Source organism: Ranitomeya variabilis, chromosome 2, assembly GCF_051348905.1.
Source record: "Ranitomeya variabilis isolate aRanVar5 chromosome 2, aRanVar5.hap1, whole genome shotgun sequence".
In the NCBI taxonomy this organism is placed as follows: domain Eukaryota; kingdom Metazoa; phylum Chordata; class Amphibia; order Anura; family Dendrobatidae; genus Ranitomeya; species Ranitomeya variabilis.
Genome location: NC_135233.1, coordinates 465,602,628 through 465,627,101, shown reverse-complemented (window position 1 = coordinate 465,627,101; position 24,474 = coordinate 465,602,628). Strand labels below are relative to the sequence as shown.

Below are 24,474 nucleotides of genomic sequence, written 5' to 3'. Positions count from 1 at the left end.
TCAGGGCATGTCTGTTATCTGGGTGATATGTGATCGCTTCTCCAAGATGGTCCATTTGGTTCCTTTGCCTAAGCTGCCTTCCTCTTCCGATCTGGTTCCTGTGTTTTTCCAGAACGTGGTTCGTTTGCACGGCATCCCTGAGAATATTGTGTCAGACAGAGGATCCCAGTTCGTTTCCAGATTCTGGCGATCCTTTTGTAGTAGGATGGGCATTGACTTGTCGTTTTCGTCTGCTTTCCATCCTCAGACTAATGGACAGACGGAGCGAACTAATCAGACTTTGGAGGCTTATTTGAGGTGTTTTGTCTCTGCTGATCAGGACGATTGGGTGACCTTCTTGCCGTTAGCTGAGTTTGCCCTTAATAATCGGGCTAGTTCCGCCACCTTGGTTTCGCCGTTTTTCTGCAACTCTGGTTTCCACCCTCGTTTTTCTTCGGGTCATGTGGAACCTTCTGACTGCCCTGGGGTGGATTCTGTGGTGGATAGGTTGCAGCGGATCTGGAATCTTGTGGTGGACAACTTGAAGTTGTCACAGGAGAGGGCTCAGCGCTTTGCCAACTGCCGCCGCGGTGTGGGTCCCCGACTACGTGTTGGGGATTTGGTGTGGCTTTCTTCCCGCTTTGTTCCTATGAAGGTTTCCTCTCCCAAATTTAAACCTCGTTTTATTGGTCCTTACAAGATATTGGAAATTCTTAATCCTGTATCCTTTCGCCTGGATCTTCCTGTGTCGTTTGCTATCCACAACGTGTTTCATAGGTCCTTGTTGCGGCGGTACGTTGTGCCTGTGGTTCCTTCTGCTGAGCCTCCTGCTCCGGTGTTGGTTGAGGGCGAGTTGGAGTACGTGGTGGAGAAGATCTTGGATTCTCGTCTCTCCAGGCGGAGGCTTCAGTACCTGGTCAAGTGGAAGGGCTATGGTCAGGAAGATAATTCCTGGGTGGTCGCCTCTGATGTTCATGCGGCCGATTTAGTTCGTGCCTTTCACGCCGCTCATCCTGATCGCCCTGGTGGTCGTGGTGAGGGTTCGGTGACCCCTCACTAAGGGGGGGGTACTGTTGTGATTTTGCTTTTTGCTCCCTCTAGTGGTCATTAGTGATTTGACTCTGGAGCGTCTGTCTTTTTCTATATCCTCACCTGGGCCGTTAGTTCAGGGGCGTTGCTATATAAGCTCCCTGGACCTTCAGTTCAATGCCTGGCATCGTTGAAATCAGAGCTAATCTGTTGTGCTCTTGTCCTCTGATCCTGGTTCCTGTTTTTCAAGCTAAGTCTGCTTCTTTGCTTTTTGCTTTTGTTTTGTTTGGTATTTTTGTCCAGCTTGTTCCTATCTGTATCCTGACCTTTGCAGGAAGCTCTAGGGGGCTGGTGTTCTCCCCCCGGACCGTTAGACGGTTCGGGGGTTCTTGAATCTCCAGCGTGGATTTTTATAGGGTTTTTGTTGACCAGATAAGTTATCTTGCTATTTTCTGCTATTAGTAAGCTGGCCTCTCTTTGCTGAACCTGGTTCATTTCTGTGTTTGTCATTTCCTCTTACCTCACCGTTATTATTTGTGGGGGGCTTGTATCTTGCTTTGGGGTCCCTTTCTCTGGAGGCAAGAGAGGTCTTTGTTTTCTTCTCCTAGGGGTAGTTAGATTCTCCGGCTGGCGCGAGTCATCTAGCGATCACCGTAGGCATGATCCCCGGCTACTTCTAGTGTTGGCGTTAGGAGTAGCTATTTGGTCAACCCAGTTACCACAGCCCTATGAGCTGGATTTTTGTATCTTGCATACTTACACGTTCCTCTGAGACCCTGTCCACTGGGGTCATAACAGTACGTCCAGCGCGATCGGCCGCGCTCACGGGGGAAGCGCGGCCGATCGCGGCCGGGTGTCAGTTGCCTATCGCAGCTGACATCCGGCACTATGTGCCAGGAGTGGTCACGGACCGCCCCCGGCACATTAACCCTCGGCACACCGCGATCAAACATGATCGCGGTGTGCCGGCAGTACAGGGAAGCATCGCGCCGGGAGGGGGCTCCCTGCGGGCTTCCCTGAGACCCCCGGAGCAACGCGATGTGATCGCGTTGCTGCGAGGGTCTCTTACCTCCTATCCCTGCAGGCCCCGGATGCAAAATGGCCGCGGGGCTGCATCCGGGTCCTGCAGGGATTACTTCCAGGTGCAGACCAGGCTCTGGTAAGCCTGCAGCACTGGAACTCAGATCGGTGATCTGACAGAGTGCTGTGCAAACTGTCAGATCAGCGATCTGTGATATCCCCCCTGGGACAAAGTAAAAAAGTTAAAAAAAAAATTTCCGTATGTGTAAAAAAAAAAAAAAAAAAAAAAATTCCTAAATAAAGAAAAAAAAAAAAATTATTCCCATAAATACATTTATCTAAATAAAAAAATTCAAACAATAAAAGTACACATATTTAGTATCGCCGCGTCCGTAACGACCCCACCTATAAAACTATATCACTAGTTAACCCCTTCAGTGAACACCGTAAAAAAAAAAAAAAACGAGGCAAAAAACAACGCTTTATTCTCATACCGCCAAACAAAAAGTGGAATAACACGCGATCAAAAAGACAGATATAAATAACCATGGTACCGCAGAAAACGTCATCCTGTCCCGCAAAAAACGAGCCACAATACAGCATCATCAGCGAAAAAATTAAAAAGTTATAGTCCTCAGAATAAAGCGATGACAAAATAATTATTTTTTCTATAAAATAGTTTTTATCGTATAAAAGCACCAAAACATAAAAAAATTATATAAATGAGGTATCGCTGTAATCGTACTGACCCGAAGAATAAAACTGCTTTATCCATTTTACCAAACGCGGAACGGTATAAACGCCTCCCCCAAAAGAAATTCATGAATAGCTGGTTTCTGGTCATTCTGCCTCACAAAAATCGGAATAAAAAGCGATCAAAAAATCTACCGTGCCCGAACATGTTACCAATAAAAACGTCAACTCATCCCGCAAAAAACACAAAAAACAAGACCTCACATGACTCTGTGGACTCAAATATGGAAAAATTATAGCTCTCAAAATGTGGTAACGCAAAAAATATTTTTTGCAATAAAAAGCATCTTTCAGTGTGTGACGGCTGCCAATCATAAAAATCTGCTAAAAAACCCGCTATAAAAGTAAATCAAACCCCCCTTCATCACCCGCTTAGTTAGGGAAAAATTAAAAAAAAATTTAAAAATGTATTTATTTCCATTTTCCCATTAGGGTTAGGGTTAGGGCTAGGGTTAGGGTTAGGACTAGGGTTAGGGCTAGGGTTAAGGCTAGGGTTAGGGTTAGGGTTGGGGCTAGGGTTGGGGCTAGGGTTAAGGCTAGTTAGGGTTGGGGCTAAAGTTAGGGTTAGGGTTTGGATTACATTTACGGTTGGGAATAGGGTTGGGATTAGGGTTAGGGGTGTGGTTGGGGTTACCGTTGGGATTAGGGTTAGGGGTGTGTTTGGATTAGGGTTTCAGTTATAATTGGGGGGTTTCCACTGTTTAGGCACATCAGGAGCTCTCCAAACGCGACATGGTGTCCGATCTCAATTCCAGCCAATTATGCGTTGAAAAAGTAAAACAGTGCTCCTTCCCTTCCGAGCTCTCCCGTGCACCCAAACAGGGGTTTACCCCAACATATGGGGTATCAGCGTACTCAGAACACATTGGAGAACAACTTTTGGGGTCCAATTTCTCCTGTTACCCTTGGGAAAATACAAAACTGGGGGCTAAAAAATAATTTTTGTGGAAAAAAAATATTTTTTATTTGCATGGCTCTGCGTTATAAACTGTAGTGAAACACTTGGGGGTTCAAAGCTCTCACAACACATCTAGATAAGTTCCTTTGGGGGTCTACTTTCCAAAATGGTGTCACTTGTGGGGTTTTTTTACTGTTTAGGTACATTAGGGGCTCTGCAAACGAAATGTGACGCCTGCAGACCATTCCATCTAAGTCTGCATTCCAAATGGCGCTCCATCCCTTCCGAGCCCTCCCATGCGCCCAAACGGTGGTTCCCCCCCACATATGGGGTATCAGCGTAATGTTTAGGCACATCAGTGGCTCTCCAAACGCAACATGGCGTCCCATCTCAATTCCTGTCAATTTTGCATTGAAAAGTCAAACGGCGCTCCTTCCCTTCCGAGTTTTCCCATGCGCCCAAACAGTGGTTTACTCCCACATATGGGGTATCAGCGTACTCAGGACAAATTGTACAACAACTTTTGGGGTCCAATTTCTTCTCTTACCCTTGGGAAAATAAAAAATTGGGGGCGAAAAGATAATTTTTGTGAAAAAATATGATTTTTTATTTTTACGGCTCTGCATTATAAACTTCTGTGAAGCACTTGGTGGGTCAAAGTGCTCACCACACCTCTAGATAAGTTCCTTAGGGGGTCTACTTTCCAAAATGGTGTCACTTGTTTGGGGTTTCAATGTTTAGGCACATCAGGGGCTCTCCAAACGCAACATGGCGTTCCATCTCAATTCCAGTCAATTTTGCATTGAAAAGTCAAATGGCGCTCCTTCGCTTCCGAGCTCTGTCATGCGCCCAAACAGTGGTTTACCCCCACATATGGGGTATCGGCGTACTCAGGACAAATTGTACAACATCTTTTGGGGTCCATTTTCTCCTGTTACCCTTGGTAAAATAAAACAAATTGGAGCTGAAGTAAATTTTGTGTGAAAAAAAGTTAAATGTTCATTTTTATTTAAACATTCCAAAAATTCCTGTGAAGCATGTAAAGGGTTAATAAACTTCTTGAATGTGGTTTTGAGCACCTTGATGTTATGACCCCAATGGCGAGGGTCTCAGAGGAACAAGTGTTGTGAATTTGGATTCTGGGCTCCCCCGGTGGCTTCTGGTGGAATTGAACTGGTGTCTTCATCTTCTCTGTTCACCTGTTCCCATCAAGATGTGGGAGTCGCTATATAACCTTGCTGCTCTGTTAGTTTCTTGCCGGTCAACAATGTTATCAGAAGCCTCTCTGTGCTTGTTCCTGCTCCTAGACAACTACTAGATAAGTTGGACTCTTGTCCATGTTTGTTTTTGCATTTTTGTTCCAGTTCACAGCTGTAGTTTCGTTACTGTGTCTGGAAAGCTCTTGTGAACAGGAATTGCCACTCTGGTGTTATGAGTTAATGCCAGAGTTTTAAAGTAATTTCTGGATGGTGTTTTTGATAGGGTTTTCAGCTGACCATGAAAGTGTCCTTTCTGTCTTCTGCTATGTAGTAAGTGGACCTCAAATTTGCTAAACCTATTTTCATACTACGTTTGTTATTTCATCTCAACTCACCGCCAATACATGTGGGGGGCCTCTGTCTCCTTTCGGGGTATTTCTCTAGAGGTGAGCTAGGACTAATATTTTCCTCTGCTAGCTTTATTTAGTCCTCCGGCTGGTGCTGGGCATCTAGAATCAACGTAGGCATGCTACCCGGCCACTGCTAGTTGTGCGTTAGGTTTAGTTCATGGTCAGCTCAGTTCCCATCTTCCAAGAGCTAGTTCCTATATATGCTTATGCTATGTTCTCTTGCCATTGAGATCATGACAGTTTGACCGGCCCGCAAAGTGTTAATTGTTTGGGCTGAAGCAGGAGAAAAAGAAGTGTTGAAGGGAATTTTTTTTTTTTTTTTTTTTTTTTTTCCCCTCAGAGTTTTGCTGCCTAGCCCTTAATTGCTGTCTAGCTGCTTCTTACCTCCTCTTAACCCTTGAATGGCTCTGTGTCCACCTGTTTGTAATGGATCTTCAGAGTGTAACTGCAGGTTTGAATAATCTCGCCACGAAGGTACAAAATTTGCAAGATTTTGTTTGTCATGCACCTGTATCTGAGCCGAGAATTCCTTGGCCGGAATTTTTCTCGGGGAATAGATCCGGGTTTCAGAATTTTCGAAATAATTGCAAATTATTTTTGTCCCTGAAATCTCGCTCTGCCGGAGACCCTGCACAGCAGGTCAGGATTGTGATTTCCTTGCTCCGGGGCGACCCTCAAGACTGGGCTTTTTCATTGACACCAGGGGATCCTGCGTTGCTCAATGTGGATGCGTTTTTTCTGGCCTTGGGGTTGCTTTATGACGAACCTCATTTGGAGCTTCAGGCAGAAAAAACTTTGATGTCCCTATCTCAGGGGCAAGATGAAGCGGAAATTTACTGCCAAAGATTCCGTAAATGGTCTGTGCTTACTCAGTGGAATGAGTGCGCCCTGGCGGCGACTTTCAGAGAGGGTCTCTCTGATGCCATTAAGGATGTTATGGTGGGGTTCCCTGTGCCTGCGGGTCTGAATGAGTCCATGACAATGGCTATTCAGATCGATAGGCGTTTGCGGGAGCGCAAACCAGTGCACCATCTGGCGGTGTCCACTGAGAAGTCGCCAGAGAGTATGCAGTGTGATAGAATTCTGTCCCGAAGCGAGCGGCAGAATTTTAGACGGAAAAATGGGTTGTGTTTCTATTGTGGTGATTCTACTCATGTTATATCAGCATGCTCTAAGCGCACTAAAAAGCTTGGTAAATCTGTTTCCATTTGCACCTTACCGTCTAAATTTATTCTATCTGTGACCCTGATTTGCTCTTTGTCATCTATTACCACGGACGCCTATGTCGACTCTGGCGCCGCTTTGAGTCTTATGGATTGGTCCTTTGCCAAACGCTGTGGGTATGATTTAGAGCCTTTGGAGACTCCTATTCCTCTGAAGGGGATTGACTCCACCCCATTAGCTAATAATAAACCACAATACTGGACACAAGTAACTATGCGTATTAATCCGGATCACCAGGAGATTATTCGCTTTTTGGTGCTGTATAATCTACATGATGATTTGGTGCTAGGATTGCCTTGGCTGCAATCTCACAACCCAGTCCTCGACTGGAGAGCTATGTCTGTGTTGAGCTGGGGATGTAAGGGGGCTCATGGGGATGTACCTGTGGTTTCCATTTCATCATCCATTCCCTCTGAAATTCCTGAGTTCCTGTCTGACTATCGTGACGTCTTTGAAGAATCCAAGCTTGGTTCGTTACCTCCGCACCGAGAGTGCGATTGTGCCATAGATTTAATCCCGGGTAGTAAATACCCAAAGGGTCGTTTATTTAATCTGTCTGTGCCTGAACATGCTGCTATGCGAGAATATATAAAGGAGTCCTTGGAAAAGGGACATATTCGTCCATCGTCATCTCCCTTAGGAGCCGGTTTTTTCTTTGTGTCAAAAAAAGACGGCTCTTTGAGACCATGTATTGATTATCGGCTTTTGAATAAAATCACTGTTAAATATCAATACCCATTGCCGTTGCTGACTGATTTGTTTGCTCGCATAAAAGGGGCCAAGTGGTTCTCTAAGATTGACCTTCGTGGGGCGTATAATTTGGTGCGAATCAGGCAGGGGGATGAGTGGAAAACCGCATTTAATACGCCCGAGGGCCACTTTGAGTATTTAGTGATGCCTTTTGGTCTTTCTAATGCTCCGTCAGTTTTCCAGTCCTTTATGCATGATATTTTTCGCGATTATTTGGATAAATTTATGATTGTGTATCTGGATGATATTCTGATTTTTTCGGATGACTGGGACTCTCATGTCCAGCAAGTCAGGAGGGTTTTTCAGGTTTTGCGGTCTAATTCTTTGTGTGTGAAGGGTTCTAAGTGTGTTTTTGGGGTACAGAGGATTTCCTTTTTGGGATATATTTTTTCCCCCTCTTCCATTGAAATGGATCCTGTCAAGGTTCAAGCTATTTGTGATTGGACGCAGCCCTCTTCTCTTAAGAGTCTTCAGAAATTTTTGGGCTTTGCTAACTTTTATCGTCGATTTATTGCTGGTTTTTCGGATATTGCTAAACCATTGACCGATTTGACTAAGAAGGGTGCTGATGTTGCTGATTGGTCCCCTGATGCTGTGGAGGCCTTTCGGGAGCTTAAGCGCCGTTTTTCCTCTGCCCCTGTGTTGCGTCAGCCTGATGTTGCTCTACCTTTTCAGGTTGAGGTCGACGCTTCTGAGATCGGAGCTGGGGCAGTGTTGTCGCAGAAAAGTTCTGACTGCTCCGTGATGAGGCCTTGTGCCTTCTTTTCCCGTAAATTTTCGCCCGCTGAGCGGAATTATGATGTTGGGAATCGGGAGCTTTTGGCCATGAAGTGGGCTTTTGAGGAGTGGCGCCATTGGCTTGAGGGGGCCAGACATCAGGTGGTGGTATTGACTGACCACAAAAATTTGATTTATCTTGAGACCGCCAGGCGCCTGAATCCTAGACAGGCGCGCTGGTCATTATTTTTCTCTCGGTTTAATTTTGTGGTGTCATACCTACCGGGTTCTAAGAATGTTAAGGCGGATGCCCTTTCTAGGAGTTTTGAGCCTGACTCGCCTGGTAACTCTGAGCCCACAGGTATCCTTAAGGATGGAGTGGTATTGTCAGCCGTTTCTCCAGACCTGCGGCGGGCCTTGCAGGAGTTTCAGGCGGATAGACCTGATCGTTGCCCACCTGATAAACTGTTTGTTCCTGATGATTGGACCAGTTGAGTCATCTCTGAGGTTCATTCTTCTGCGTTGGCAGGTCATCCTGGCATTTTTGGTACCAGGGATTTGGTGGCAAGGTCCTTCTGGTGGCCTTCCCTGTCACGAGATGTGCGAGGCTTTGTGCAGTCTTGTGACGTTTGTGCTCGGGCCAAGCCTTGTTGTTCTCGGGCTAGTGGATTATTGTTGCCCTTGCCTATTCCTAAGAGGCCTTGGACGCACATCTCGATGGATTTTATTTCAGATCTGCCTGTTTCTCAGAAGATGTCTGTCATCTGGGTGGTGTGTGACCGTTTTTCTAAGATGGTCCATTTGGTTCCTCTGCCCAAGTTACCTTCTTCTTCCGAGTTGGTTCCTCTGTTTTTTCAAAATGTTGTTCGTTTGCATGGTATTCCTGAGAATATCGTTTCTGACAGAGGGACCCAATTCGTGTCTAGATTTTGGCGGGCATTCTGTGCTAGGATGGGCATAGATTTATCTTTTTCGTCCGCTTTCCATCCTCAGACGAATGGCCAGACCGAGCGGATTAATCAGACCCTGGAGACATATCTGAGGTGTTTTGTGTCTGCTGACCAGGATGATTGGGTTGCTTTTTTGCCATTGGCGGAGTTCGCTCTCAATAATCGGGCCAGCTCTGCCACTTTGGTGTCCCCGTTTTTCTGTAATTCGGGGTTTCATCCTCGATTTTCCTCTGGTCAGGTGGAATCTTCGGATTGTCCTGGAGTGGATGCTGTGGTGGAGAGATTGCATCAGATCTGGGGGCAGGTGGTGGACAATTTGAGGTTGTCCCAGGAGAAGACTCAGCTTTTTGCCAACCGCCACCGTCGTGTTGGTCCTCGGCTTTCTGTTGGGGATTTGGTGTGGTTGTCTTCTCGTTTTGTCCCTATGAGGGTCTCTTCTCCTAAGTTTAAGCCTCGGTTTATCGGCCCGTATAAGATATTGGAGATTCTTAACCCTGTTTCCTTCCGTTTGGACCTCCCTGCATCCTTTTCTATTCATAACGTTTTTCATCGGTCATTATTGCGCAGGTATGAGGTACCGGTTGTGCCTTCCGTTGAGCCTCCTGCTCCGGTGTTGGTTGAGGGTGAGTTGGAGTACGTTGTGGAGAAAATCTTAGACTCTCGTGTTTCCAGACGGAGACTCCAGTATCTGGTCAAGTGGAAGGGATACGGCCAGGAGGATAATTCTTGGGTGAATGCATCTGATGTTCATGCCTCCGATCTGGTTCGTGCCTTTCATAGGGCCCATCCTGATCGCCCTGGTGGTTCTGGTGAGGGTTCGGTGCCCCCTCCTTGAGGGGGGGGTACTGTTGTGAATTTGGATTCTGGGCTCCCCCGGTGGCTTCTGGTGGAATTGAACTGGTGTCTTCATCTTCTCTGTTCACCTGTTCCCATCAAGATGTGGGAGTCGCTATATAACCTTGCTGCTCTGTTAGTTTCTTGCCGGTCAACAATGTTATCAGAAGCCTCTCTGTGCTTGTTCCTGCTCCTAGACAACTACTAGATAAGTTGGACTCTTGTCCATGTTTGTTTTTGCATTTTTGTTCCAGTTCACAGCTGTAGTTTCGTTACTGTGTCTGGAAAGCTCTTGTGAACAGGAATTGCCACTCTGGTGTTATGAGTTAATGCCAGAGTTTTAAAGTAATTTCTGGATGGTGTTTTTGATAGGGTTTTCAGCTGACCATGAAAGTGTCCTTTCTGTCTTCTGCTATGTAGTAAGTGGACCTCAAATTTGCTAAACCTATTTTCATACTACGTTTGTTATTTCATCTCAACTCACCGCCAATACATGTGGGGGGCCTCTGTCTCCTTTCGGGGTATTTCTCTAGAGGTGAGCTAGGACTAATATTTTCCTCTGCTAGCTTTATTTAGTCCTCCGGCTGGTGCTGGGCATCTAGAATCAACGTAGGCATGCTACCCGGCCACTGCTAGTTGTGCGTTAGGTTTAGTTCATGGTCAGCTCAGTTCCCATCTTCCAAGAGCTAGTTCCTATATATGCTTATGCTATGTTCTCTTGCCATTGAGATCATGACAAACAAGTAAGTCTGCGACGTACAAAAATCCAGCTCATAGGGCAGTGGTAACTGGGTTGACCATATATCTACTCCTAACGCCAACACTAGAAGTAGCCGGGGAACATGCCTACGTTGGTCGCTAGATGTCTCGCGCCAGCCGGAGGACTAACTACCCCTAGAGGAGGAAAACAAAGACCTCTCTTGCCTCCAGAGAATAGACCCCAAAAGTATGATACAAGCCCCCCACAAATAATAACGGTGAGGTAAGAGGAAATGACAAACACAGAGATGAACTAGGTTTAGCAAAGAGAGGCCCACTTACTAATAGCAGAATGTAGTAAGATAACTTATATGGTCAACGAAAACCCTAACAAAAATCCACACTGGAGATTCAAGAACCCCCGAACCGTCTAACGGCCCGGGGGGAGAACTCCAGCCTCCCTAGAGCTTCCAGCAAGGTTAGGATACAGATTATGTACAAGCTGGACAAAAATGCAAACAAAAAACAAATAGCAAAAAGCAAGAAAGCAGACTTAGCTTAATTCAGCAGGAACCAGGATCAGTAGACAAGAGCACAACAGATTAGCTCTGATTACAACGTTGCCAGGCATTGAACTGAAGGTCCAGGGAGCTTATATAGCAACACCCCTGACCTAACGAGCCAGGTGAGCATACAAGGGATGGCAGGCATTCCCAGAGTCAAATCACTAGTAACCACTAGAGGGAGCCAAAAAGATAAATTCACAACACTTGAGGGGTGCAGTTTTTAGAATGGTGTCACACTTGGTTATTTTCCATCATATAGACCCCTCAAAACTACTTCAAATGAGATGTGGTCCCTAAAAAAAAATGGTGTTGTAAAAATGAGAAATTGCTGGTCAACTTTTAACCCTTATAACTCCCTAATAAAAAAATTTTGGTTCCAAAATTGTGCTGATGTAACGTAGACATGTGGGAAATGTTAAAACTGCGAACTCGGCTTCAGGAAAATGTCCGCCGCGATATCCATCTGCGCACGCGCGGCATCCCGCGGTCATTTTCCTGGAGCCCCGGGAAGCAGAGCACTCCATATGCGCACGCGCGGCCTCAGGAAGATGGCCGCCGCCACCGATAAACCGTTGAATAGCGCAGATCGCGCTCTTTTTCTGCCGCTGCGCAGTGCATTCGGCTGTTGCGCATGCGCGAACCACTACGCCAACGCCGGGAAGAAAAGCAAGAGGTGGGGGAGAAACAGCGATTTCACCATGCCCATTTGACCAGACCTGCGTGATTGACAGCCGAAAACGGCGACTTTACTAAGGTATTTTGGCAGCAAAGGTGGGGAATCAGGGGATAATAAAAGCACTGTTGTACAGCACAGCTCAGGCCCTATTGAACACTATTTTTACCTCATATTGAAAAAACGGGGTGACAGGTTCCCTTTAAGCTTCTGTATGTATTGGAGGTATGTGGAGGCATAACCTCCATAATCTCAGTGTAAAATCTGTCTCCTCAGGTCCACATGTGGCATTTATAACACTTTGATGGGCCCCTCATACACCTGGATTTGGGGCACGACTACCTCCTCTGCACCCCCTATAGACACACCCCAGCAGACTGGCATCAGCTTATGTAGATTAGGCTTCAAACAACATCTGGACACAATTCAAAGGATTTTAGCAATGATTATTATGATAAAAATATGTGGAAATGAATAACATTCATCACCGAATATGGAAAGTTCCACCAAAGTAGTGAAAGTCAGCAAGCAGGACTTTTTTTTAACAAATTTGGGACCCCATTCATCAAACAGCTGACACCCGAAATCTGCAGTAAAAACTGTCTGCAACTGAAAAGTTGCGAAAAAATGTTTTGAGTTTTCACTACTTTTTTTTTAAAAAAAAGGGGTAATGCTTAGCGGGAAAGGGGATTCGAAAACTTAGCTTTGTCATTAAACAAGTTGTCCAGTCATATGACATTAATAACTTATGCTTTGGCCACGTTCACACTAGCAGTATTTGGTCAGTATTTTACATCAGTATTTGTAAGCCAAAACCAGGAGTGGGTGATAAATCCAGAAGTGGAGCATATGTTTCAATTATACTTTTCCTCTGATTGTTCCTCTCCTGGTTTTGGCTTATAAATACTGATAGAAAATACTGACCAAATACTGATAGTGTGAACGTGCCCTTGGAATAAGTTATTAATATCAAAGTCACATAAAGGCCGGTTTCACACGTCAGTGGCTCCGGTACGTGAGGTGACAGTTTCCTCATGTACCGGAGACACTGACACACGTAGACCCATAAAAATCAATGCATCTGTTCAGATGTCATTGATTTTTTGCGGACCGTGTCTCCGTGTGCCAAACACGGAGACATGTCAGTGTTCGTAGGAGCGCACGGATTACACGGACCCAATAAGTCAATGGGTCCGTGTAAAACACGGACCTAACACGGACGTTCTCCGTCTGGGGTCCGTGTGCGTGCAGGAGACAGCGCTACAGTAAGCGCTGTCCCCCCCACATGGTGCTGAAGCCACGATTCATATGTTCCCTGTAGCAGCGTTTGCTGCAGAGAAAATATGAATAATAGTGTTTAAAATAAAGATCTATGTGTCCGCCGCCGCCCCCCCACCCCCTGTGCGCCCCCCCGCTGTCCTGAAAATACTCACCCGCTCCCACGTTGGCTGTCACTCCTTCCTCTCTGCCCCGCGCCTCCTACTGTATGCGGTCACGTGGGGCCGCTCATTTACAATCATGAATAGTCGGCTCCGCCCCTATGGGAGGTGGAGCCACATATTCATGACTGTAAATGATCGGCCCCACGTGACCGCATACACTAGAAGCCGCGGCCAGACCAGGAAGGAGCGAGGGAGGCGGGTAAGTATTTTCTGAACAGCGGGGGGGCGCACAGGGGGTGGGAGGGCGGCGGACACATAGATCTTTATTTTAAACACTGTTATTCATATTTTCTCTGCAGCAAACGCTGCTGCAGGGAACATATGAATCGCGGCTTCAGCACGATGCAGGGTACCACACGCGTGGGTACCACACGCTCCGTGTGGTACCCACTCGCCATACGGGCGGCACACGTGTGCCGCACGTATGGCCTACGTGAGTTCCCAGGCACACGGACACGGATAACTCCGGTACCGATTTATTCCGGTACCGGAATTATCTGGACGTGTGGGACAGCCCAAAGTCTGTGTGTGAAAATGCACTAAAAAGAAGCAACATGTCATTTGAGGTATTTCTGCTTAACCCCATAAGAATTGTGCATTTTTTAATGTTTGCACTTTTGTTTGTAATTTTCCTTCTTCCACAAGCTATAACTTTTTCATATTTCTGTTGACAGACACATAAGAGCTTGTTTTATGAATTACGAGTTGTAGTTTTGAATACATTTTACCATATAATGAACTTAGAAAAAAACCCAAAAAATTTAATAATTGTTAAAAAAAAATACAATATCCACAATTTTTATTTTTTTCTTGGGGGGGGGGATTGTTTTCACGGCATTGATTGTGCCGTAATAATTGCCTGGTAACGCGATTCTTCAGGTCGGTATAGTTATGGCACCGATCACTAGACAAACGTTAATACTCTTTTTTTTCATTATTATTATTTTAGCGGTTTACAAAAATTTGTAAAAATAACAAAAAAATTGTTTTTGTCGCCATTTTCTGAAACCCATAACTTTGCTTGAAAATATTTCCACCAATGAAAGTAATTTTTATTTTGTGCATGGCTGGCTTCCGCTTTATTCAACAAAGTGTGTTTTTATTGCATTTTTTAAACATAGATGCGGGGGACAAAAAAAACCATCAATTATTGCATTTTTATTTCTTCTCTTTACAGTACTAATTGTACGGGTTAATTACTTTTATATTTTGATAGACAGGACTTTTAGGCTATGTTCCCACAATGAGATTTTGGTGAGTTTTTGATGTTTCGTATTTTTGCCACCTCTTTTGCATTTTTTCGAAAATACGCAGCCTAAAAAAACTCACCAAAAACTCATTGTGGGAACATAACCTTACTGATTCGACGTTACCAGATATGTTTATTTTTTAAAACTAGGAGAAGGGGTACATTTTGATATTTTTTATATTTTATAAAATATTTCTAATTTCTCCGTCATGTTAGGGAACTTGAGATCTTTTATATATTGCAGCATTGCAGTATTCAGTGTAAATGATAGGCCACAGACTGGGCTTCACAGGACTGCCAAGATAGCAGCCATGGGGGTCTTCAGCAGACCCCCGGCTGGCATGTATAACCCATTGGCACCCACGACCATATCTTAGGGGGCCGATGACAGTAGTTTCATTAAATCTCTCAATCAGTGATTCATAGTGGCATCTAAATGGTTGATCAGCAGCTTCGGAGCCCCCTCCACACTTCAGGTCCCTGTGTACATGTACAATTAAAGGGGTATTCCCATCTCCAAGATCCTATCCCAATATGTAGTAGGTGTAATAATAATAATATTAGCAAATGCCTCCCATTAGAAATGTAGTATAGTTCTTCTGATTCGCTATGTCACTTACCCCATGTGCAGGGCATTGCCATAGCTTATATATCCATGGCTATGACCAGTGGCGTAACTACAAAGTTATGGGCCCCGGCGCGAACTTCCAAATGGGGTCCCCCCCCCTGCAGCCCTGCCATACAATTCAATGTAACCCCCATAGAATACAATGCAGCCCCCCTCACAGTATAATGCAGCCCCTCCATACAGGGGCAGTGAGAAAGACACGAGCAAATGGTGACGAGGGGGCAGGGGAGAGGGCACAAGGGGGTTAGGGGAGACAGGCACAAGGGTAACATAGGGGGGCTAGGGAGCAAGGAAGACAGGCACAAGGGGACACATGGGGGCTAGGAGGCAGGGGAGAAGGTTACAAGGGGACTAGTGGGCAAGGGAGACTGATACAAGGGGACAAGGGAGACTGACACAAGGGGACTAGTGGGCAAGGGAGCCTTACACAAGGGGCACACGGGGATAAGTGGGCAAGGGAGACTGACACAAGGGGCACACGGGGACTAGTGGACAAGGGAGACTGGCACAAGGGGACACAGGGACTAGTGGGCAAGGGAGACTGACACAAGGGGACACACGGGGACTAGTGGGCAATGGAGACTGACACAAGGGGACACACGGGGACTAGTGGGCAATGGAGACTGACACAAGGGGACACACGGGGACAAGGGATACAAGCACAAGGGGACACACAGGGACAAGTGAGAAAGGGAGACTGACACACAGGGACTAGTGGGCAAGGGAGACTGACACAAGCACAAGGGGACAAAGGAGACAGGCACATGGGGACACACAGGGACTAATGGGCAAGGGAGACTGGCACACGGGGACAAGGGACACAAGCATAAGGGGACAAGGGAGACAGGCTCATTGGGACACACGGTCCCCTGACCTGCCAGAGCCGCTTGCAGCGGCGACCGCTGCAACCGTGGTAGTTACGCCCCTGCCTCACACACACACACACACTACAGATATCACACACACACATACTACAGATATCACACCCACACACACACTACAGATATCACACACACACACTACAGATATCACACACACACACTACAGATGTCACCCACACACACACACTACAGATGTCACACACACACATACTACAGATATCACACACACTACAGATATCACACACACACACACCCCAGAGATACCAGCTCATATACACAACTCACAATCTCCTCTCTGGTACAGGGGTGGCTGATGTAAACCGGCTGCAGCTCCTCAGCTTCTCCTGACTAAGGCTTCTTTCACACTAGCGTTGTACTCGGCCCGTCGCAGAGCGTCGGGCCGACGTACCGACGCTAGCGTTGTTTGCGCCGCACAACGGGTGCAGCGGATGCTGTTTTTCCACGCATCCACTGCCCCATTGTGAGGTGCGGGGAGGTGGGGGCGGAGTTCCGGCCGCGCATGCGCGGTCGGCAATGGCGGCCCGTCGGCCGCAAAAAACGTTACATGTAACGTTTTTTGCAGCTGACGGTCCGCCACAACACGGCGCAACCGTCGCACGACGGTTGCGACATGTGGCAAAGCGTTGCAATGCGACGCTAATGCTAATCAATGGTGAAAAAACGCATCCTGCAAGCACTTTTGCAGGATGCGTTTTTGCAACCAAACGACGCATAGCGACGTGCAGTGCACAACGCTAGTGTGAAAGAGGCCTTAAGCGGCTCTGTCCCCCCCTGCTCTCGCCTTCTGTCCCGGGGCTGCAGAGCAGGAGAAGCTGTCTCACCGTGCTGACTGGAGCTGCTTCCTGTCTCTCAGGTGCCCCGGCTGCCCCCTCTGTTGTGAACTCTGTTTTCAGGCTCCCTCTTGTGGTCACTGGTGGTATGGTGTGACTTTTGCTTTGGGCTCCCCCTGGTGGCTTTGTTTGTTATCCTGCTGATCTCTGGCTATCAGCTGGTTCGTTATCCTCTGGGAGGTTCCTATATAGCTCTGTTTTACTTTCACTTGTTGCCGGCTGTCGATGTAATCAGTGCTACTCAGATTCCTTCTGACTACCTTGCTCCCAGTCCATCCAGGACAAGCTAAGTTTTGTTTTGCTCATTTTTTGATCAGCAGAGTTTATCATGTTTTCTTGTCCAGCTTGCTAAAATGTGATTCCCTTGCTTGCTGGATGCTCTAGTGGACTGAGTTTCTCCCCACGCACCATTAGTTGGTGCGTGGGTTCTTGAAATCTCAGGATGGATATTTTGTAAGGGTTTTTTATTGATCGCATAGACCCCTGCTCTATTTTCTGCTTTCTAGTACTAGTGGGCCTCTTTTGCTGAATCTGATTTCATCCCTACGTATGTGCCTTTTTCTTACTTTACCGTTAATATTTGTTGGGGGCTTCTATATCTTTGGGGATTATTTCTCTGGAGGCAAGCGAGGTCTTTCTTTCTCTTTAGGGGTAACTAGTTCCTCAGGCTGGCTCGAGACGTCTAGGCATTTTTTAGGCACGTTCACCGGCTACCTCTATTTGTGTTGGATACGTTCAGATTTGCGATCAGTCCAGTTACCATCTCCCTAGAGCTTGTCCTTAGTTTATTCACTTGCTGGTCTATTTGTGATCCTCAGCCACTAAGGATCATAACAGTACAGCCGGACAATAAAGTGTTAATTGCATGGCAGAAGCAGGAGAAAAGAAGCCTTGAGAATTTTTTTTTTTTTTTGTTGCCGTGTGTCTAGCTGCTGTGGCTGGCTTCTCTCCTCCTCTTAATCTTGGTGTGGCTCTGAGTTCAGCTGCTGACATGGATGTCCAGAGCTTGGCTTCCGGTCTGGATCATCTTGCTGCTAGGGTTCAAAGTATTCAGGATTTTGTTGTTCACAGTCCTATGTCAGAGCCTAGGATACCTATTCCGGAGTTGTTTTCTGGAGATAGATCTAGGTTCCTGAATTTTAGGAACAATTGTAAATTGTTTCTTTCTTTGAAACCTCGTTCCTCTGGTGATGCCGTTCAGCAAGTTAAGATTATCATTTCCTTTTTGCATGGTGACCCCCAAGAGTGGGCCTTCACATTGGCGCCAGGGGATCCTGCATTGCTTAGTGTAGATGCGTTTTTTCTAGCCCTTGGATTGCTGTATGAGGAACCTAATCTTGAGAACCAGGCTGAAAAAACGTTATTGGCCCTCTCGCAGGGGCAAGATGAAGCAGAGGTGTACTGCCAGAAATTTCGGAAATGGTCGGTGCTTACTCAGTGGAATGAGTGTGCCCTGGCTGCAAATTTCAGAGAAGGTCTTTCTGAAGCCATTAAGAATGTCATGGTGGGGTTCCCTACGCCTGCAGGTCTGAATGAGTCAATGACTCTGGCCATTCAGATTGATCGGCGTTTGCGGGAGCGCAAACCTGTGCACCATTTGGCGGTGTCTTCTGAACAGACACCTGAATCTATGCAATGTGACAGAATTCTGACCAGAAGTGAACGGCAAAATTATAGACGGCAAAATGGGTTGTGCTTTTACTGTGGTGACTCAGCTCATGTTATCTCAGCATGCTCTAAGCGCAAAAAAAAAAGGTTGATAAATCTGTCACCATTGGTACTTTACAGCCTAAGTTCATTTTGTCTGTTACCCTGATTTGTTCCCTGTCATCTTACCCGGTTAATGCTTTTGTAGATTCAGGTGCTGCCCTGAGTCTGATGGATTGGTCATTTGCCAGGCGCTGTGGTTTTGATTTGGAGCCTTTAAAATTCCCTATTCCACTAAGGGGAATTGATTCTACACCATTGGCTACGAATAGACCTCGGTACTGGACACAAGTGACCATGTGCATGACTCCTGTTCATCAGGAGGTGATTCGCTTTCTTGTACTGCATAATTTGCATGATGTCGTCGTGTTGGGTCTGCCATGGTTGCAGACTCATAATCCAGTCCTGGATTGGAAAGCTATGTCGGTGTCAAGTTGGGGTTGTCAGGGAATTCATGGTGACGCTCCTGTGGTGTCAATTGCTTTGTCCACTCCTTCGGAAGTCCCTACGTTTTTGTCAGACTACCAGGATGTATTTGAGGAGCCCAAACTCAATTCTCTACCTCCTCATAGGGACTGTGATTGTGCTATAGATTTGATTCCTGGTAGTAAGTTTCCTAAGGGCTCTTTCACACGTCCTGATATTTCCGGTACCGGGAAAAACCGGTACCGGAGATATCCGTGTCCGTATGTCCGTGTGCTCAAGTGGCACATACGTGCGGCATCCGTGTGCCGCCCGTGTGCCCCCTGAGGACCACACGGACCGTGCAGGAGAGACAGCGCTACAGTAAGCGCTGTCCCCCCCGCATGTGGTGCTGAAGGCAGAATTCATCTCTTCTTCCCCGCCGGAGAGAAGAGATGAAAGATCTTTTTTTTTTTTTTCTGGGGGGGGGGGGGGGGGGGGCTGAAAAATAAAGTTTGCATGTGCCCCCGCGCACCCCCCCCAAGTGCGCCGCCTGGCCTCTTGCCGCAGGAATACTCACCCAGCCAGCTCCTGCGATGTCTCCTCTGTCCTCTCCGCGCTGCCAGCTTCTCCTGTGTGAGCGGTCACGTGGTTACAGTCAGTGAATAATCCCTGACTGTAATGAGCGGTCCCACGTGATCGCTCACACAGGAGAAGCTGGCAGCGCGGAGAGGACAGAGGAGACATCGCAGGAGCTGGCCGGGTGAGTATTTCTGCGGCAAGAGGCCAGGCGGCGCACTGGGGGGGGGGGGACGCGGGGGCACAAGCAAACTTTATTTTTCACCCCCCCCCCAAAAAAAAAAAAAAGATCTTTCATTTCTTCTCTCCGGCAGGGGAGAAGAGATGAATTCTGCCTTCAGCACCACACGCAGGGGGGACAGCGCTTACTGTAGCGCTGTCTCTCCTGCAGGCGGTACGTGCACATGGAGGAGAGTGCACACTGTTCTCCGTGTGCACGTGTGCTGTCCGTATTGTGGTCCGTGCTGCCGGTGGAAAACGGACATGTCGACGTGTTTTCAGCACGGACATACGGTCCGTGTGAAAACACGCACATGTGCATAGACCCATTCATTTGAATGGGTCTACGTGTGTCAGTGTCTCCGGTACGTGAGAAAACTGTCACTACACGTACCGGAGACACTGACGTGTGAAAGAGGCCTAAGGGACGACTTTTCAATTTATCTGTGCCGGAGCATGCTGCCATGCGGAGTTATATAAAGGAGTCTTTAGAGAAGGGACATATTCGCCCGTCCTCATCCCCTCTTGGTGCAGGATTCTTTTTTGTGGCTAAAAAGGATGGTTCCCTGAGACCCTGTATTGATTATCGCCTTTTGAATAAAATCACGGTCAAATTTCAGTATCCTTTGCCATTGTTAACTGATTTGTTTGCTCGCATTAGGGGGTCTAGTTGGTTCACCAAGATAGATCTGCATGGTGCGTATAACCTTGTGCGTATAAAACAGGGTGATGAATGGAAAACTGCATTTAATACGCCTGAAGGCCATTTTGAGTACTTGGTGATGCCTTTTGGACTTTCTAATGCTCCTTCAGTCTTTCAGTCCTTTATGCATGACATCTTCCGTGAATATCTGGATAAGTTTATGATTGTGTATCTGGATGATATTCTGGTTTTTTCGGATGATTGGGAGTCTCATGTTAAGCAGGTTAGGATGGTCTTTCAGGTCCTGCGTGACAATGCTTTATTTGTGAAGGGCTCAAAATGTCTTTTTGGAGTCCAGAAGATTTCTTTTTTGGGTTTCATTTTTTCTCCTTCTACTATTGAGATGGACCCAGTCAAGGTTCAGGCTATTCATGACTGGACGCAGCCTACATCTGTTAAGAGTCTTCAGAAGTTCTTGGGTTTTGCTAATTTTTACCGTCGCTTCATAGCTAATTTTTCTGGCGTTGTTAAGCCTTTGACGGATTTGACCAAGAAGGGTTCTGATGTGACTAATTGGTCTTCTGCGGCTGTGGAGGCCTTTCGGGAGCTGAAGCGTCGGTTTTCTTCGGCTCCGGTCTTATGTCAGCCAGATGTCTCACTTCCCTTCCAGGTGGAGGTTGATGCTTCCGAGATTGGAGCGGGGGCTGTTTTGTCACAGAGAAGCCCCGATGGCTCTGTGATGAAGCCATGTGCTTTCTTTTCAAGAAAGTTTTCGCCTGCCGAGCGGAATTATGATGTCGGTAATCGGGAGCTGTTGGCTATGAAGTGGGCATTTGAGGAGTGGCGACATTGGCTCGAGGGAGCTAAACATCGTGTGGTGGTCTTGACTGATCACAAGAATTTAATTTATCTCGAGTCGGCCAAGCAGCTGAATCCTAGACAGGCTCGTTGGTCGTTGTTTTTCTCTCGTTTTGATTTCGTGGTCTCGTACCTGCCTGGTTCGAAGAATGTGAAGGCTGATTCTCTTTCTAGGAGTTTTGTGCCTGACTCTCCTGGAGATTCAGAGCCGGCTGGTATCCTTAGAGAAGGGGTGATTTTGTCTGCCATCTCCCCAGATTTGCGACGTGTGCTGCAAGAGTTTCAGGCGGATAGACCTGACCGCTGTCCACCGGAGAGACTGTTTGTCCCGGATAGATGGACCAACAGAGTCATCTCCGAGGTTCATTCTTCGGTGTTGGCGGGCCATCCTGGAATATTTGGTACCAGAGACTTGGTGGCCAGGTCTTTTTGGTGGCCTTCCTTGTCGCGGGATGTGCGTTCCTTTGTGCAGTCTTGTGGAATTTGTGCTCGGGCGAAGCCTTGCTGTTCTCGTGCCAGTGGTTTGCTGTTACCTTTGCCTGTCCCGAAAAGGCCTTGGACGCACATTTCCATGGATTTTATTTCAGATCTCCCTGTCTCTCAGAGAATGTCTGTCATCTGGGTGGTGTGTGATCGTTTTTCTAAGATGGTCCATTTGGTGCCCTTGCCTAAGTTGCCTTCCTCCTCCGAGTTGGTTCCACTGTTTTTTCAAAATTTGGTTCGTTTGCACGGGATTCCTGAGAACATTGTTTCTGACAGAGGATCCCAGTTTGTGTCTAGATTTTGGCAGACCTTTTGTGCTAAGTTGGGCATTGAATTGTCTTTTTCGTCGGCCTTCCATCCTCAGACGAATGGCCAAACCGAGCGAACTAATCAGACCTTGGAGACTTATTTAAGATGTTTTGTTTCTGCTGACCAGGACGACTGGGTTACTTTTTTGCCGTTGGCCGAGTTTGCCCTTAATAATCGGGCTAGTTCTGCTACTTTGGTTTCTCCTTTTTTTTGTAATTCGGGGTTTCATCCTCGTTTTTCCTCGGGTCAGGTGGAGCCTTCTGATTGTCCTGGAGTGGATGTTGTGGTGGATAGGTTGCATCAGATTTGGAATCATGTGGTGGACAATTTGAAGTTGTCACAAGAGAAGGCTCAGCTCTTTGCCAACCGCCGTCGCTGTGTGGGTCCCCGACTTCGCGTTGGGGACTTGGTGTGGTTGTCTTCTCGCTTCGTTCCTATGAAGGTCTCCTCTCCTAAGTTCAAGCCTCAGTTTATCAGTCCTTATTAGATTCTGGAAGTCCTTGGCCCTGTGTCATTCCGTCTGGACCTCCCGGCATCATTTGCTATTCATAATGTGTTCCATCGCTCGTTGTTGCGGAGGTATGTGGTACCTGTGGTTCCTCCGGTTGAGCCTCCTGCCCCGGTGCTGGTTGAGGGAGAATTGGAATACGTGGTGGAGAAGATCTTGGATTCTCGTGTTTCTAGACGGAGGCTCCAGTATTTGGTCAAGTGGAAGGGCTATGGTCAGGAGGATAATTCTTGGGTTGTCGCTTCTGATGTTCATGCGGCCGATTTGGTTCGTGCCTTCCTTGTGGCTCATCCTGATCGCCCTGGGGGTTTTCATGAGGGTTCGGTGACCCCTCCTTAAGGGGGGGGTACTGTTGTGAACTCTGTTTTCAGGCTCCCTCTTGTGGTCACTGGTGGTATGGTGTGACTTTTGCTTTGGGCTCCCCCTGGTGGCTTTGTTTGTTATCCTGCTGGTCTCTGGCTATCAGCTGGTTCGTTATCCTCTGGGAGGTTCCTATATAGCTCTGTTTTACTTTCACTTGTTGCCGGCTGTGGATGTAATCAGTGCTACTCAGATTCCTTCTGACTACCTTGCTCCCAGTCCATCCAGGACAAGCTAAGTTTTGTTTTGCTCATTTTTTGATCAGCAGTGTTTATCATGTTTTCTTGTCCAGCTTGCTAAAATGTGATTCCCTCGCTTGCTGGATGCTCTAGTGGACTGAGTTTCTCCCCACGCACCATTAGTTGGTGCGTGGGTTCTTGAAATCTCAGGATGGATATTTTGTAAGGGTTTTTTATTGATCGCATAGACCCCTGCTCTATTTTCTGCTTTCTAGTACTAGTGGGCCTCTTTTGCTGAATCTGATTTCATCCCTACGTATGTGCCTTCTTCTTACTTCACCGTTAATATTTGTTGGGGGCTTCTATATCTTTGGGGATTATTTCTCTGGAGGCAAGCGAGGTCTTTCTTTCTCTTTAGGGGTAACTAGTTCCTCAGGCTGGCTCGAGACGTCTAGGAATTTTTTAGGCACGTTCACCGGCTACCTCTATTTGTGTTGGATAGGTTCAGATTTGCGATCAGTCCAGTTACCATCTCCCTAGAGCTTGTCCTTAGTTTATTCACTTGCTGGTCTATTCGTGATCCTCAGCCACTAAGGATCATAACACCCCTCCCCCTAGATACGCCTCGGACTGTTGCCATGCAGGAGGAATCTCCTGCACTGCAACATGGTGTTGGGTGCCTCTGACCTGCCGGGCCCCTGACCCGCCGGGCCCGGTCGTACTGGCGACCGCTGTGACCGCGGTAGTTACGCCCCTGGCTATGACCACTACCAACTAAGTGTCACTATGTGATTGGCCATAACCATGGATACCTAAGCTACTGGAATGTCCTGCACATGGGGTAAGAGACAGAGCGAATCAGAAGAACTATACATTTCTAACAGGAGGTATTTGCTAATATTACTATTATTACTACATATTGGGAGAGGATCTTGGTAACGGGAATACTCCTTTATGTCCATTTGAGCTGAGGGGTTAAAAATTTCTCCATATTTGACCACGGTATGAATTGACAGAAAAATAAGACCCCATACACAAAAAAAGCCTCCTACACAAAAAATAACTTTTTAAAGTATTTTTAGGCCACGTTCACACGCTGCGGGTTCCTCTGCGGGTTAATCCCGCAGCGGAATTGATAAATCTGCAGGGCAAACCCGCTGCGGTTATCCCTGCAGATTTATCGCGGTTTGTTCCGCGGTTTCCGCTGCGGGATTACTGCTGTACTATTGATGCTGCATATGCAGCAATATGCAGCATCAATAGTAATGTAAAAAATAATAAAAATTGGCTATACTCACCCTCTGACGTTGCGATCTCCCCGGCGCTGCAAGCGGCTGTGCCGACAAGGACCTTCGTGACGTCACGGTCATGTGACCGCGGCGTCATCACGGTCATGTGACCGCGACGTCACCACAGGTCCTGTTCGGCACAGCAACTGAGACCGGACGCCGCGGGCAGCGCTGAGAGGTGAGTAT

At 47.1% G+C, this 24,474-nt stretch overlaps 1 protein-coding gene across 1 annotated transcript in view; it reads right to left on the bottom strand.

Moving 5' to 3' along the window:
• DNAJC4 (DnaJ heat shock protein family (Hsp40) member C4) overlaps window positions 1–24,474 on the bottom strand; it is a 46,143-nt gene that overhangs the window by 20,710 nt on the left and 959 nt on the right. The window lies entirely within an intron of this gene.